Source organism: Priapulus caudatus, unplaced genomic scaffold, assembly GCF_000485595.1.
Source record: "Priapulus caudatus unplaced genomic scaffold, Priapulus_caudatus-5.0.1 Scaffold1564, whole genome shotgun sequence".
Lineage (NCBI taxonomy): Eukaryota > Metazoa > Priapulida > Priapulimorpha > Priapulimorphida > Priapulidae > Priapulus > Priapulus caudatus.
Genome location: NW_014578625.1, coordinates 1 through 708, shown reverse-complemented (window position 1 = coordinate 708; position 708 = coordinate 1).

The window sequence follows — 708 nt, the reverse complement described above, 5'->3', positions numbered from 1 at the left end:
GTGTGTGTGTGTGTGTGTGTGTGTGTGTGTGTGTGTGTGTGTGTGTGTGTTAGCGTGTGTGTGTGTGTGTTAGCGTGTGTGTGCGTGTTAGCGTCGTGTGTGTGTGTGTGTGTTAGCGTGTGTGTGTGTGCGCGCGTGTGTGTGTTAGCGTGTGTGTGTGTGTTAGCGTGTGTGTGTGTGCGCGCGTGTGTGTGTATGCGTGCGTGTGTGTGTTAGCGTGTGTGTGCGTGTTAGCGTGTGTGTGTGTGCGTGCGGGTTTCGCGCGTTCGTGTGTTAGCGCACGAGTAGTGCGTGCGTGTCACCCGGGCGCACCGCGCGTGTCAGCGTGTGCGTGTGTGTCCAACATACACGGGTGATTAGCGCACGCTTGTCTGTCTAATCACTAGAGCTGTGTCATCGAGCTGCTCCAGCCATCGACTCGCACCGCACACAAATGCAAATATATACAGCTGAGTAATTTTTTCGCGACGAACACACAATGGGAGGATTTAATCTACCGGTTGATTGCCTCCGTCTGTCTGATCCACCGTCCTCCCAGTTATCAATATATATAGAGGACAGGACACACACACACACACGCACGCACACAGTCACGCGCGCGCGGACACACACACACACACAGTCACAGTCACGCGCGCGCGGACACACACACACACACACACACACACACAACACACACACACACACATACACACACACACACACACA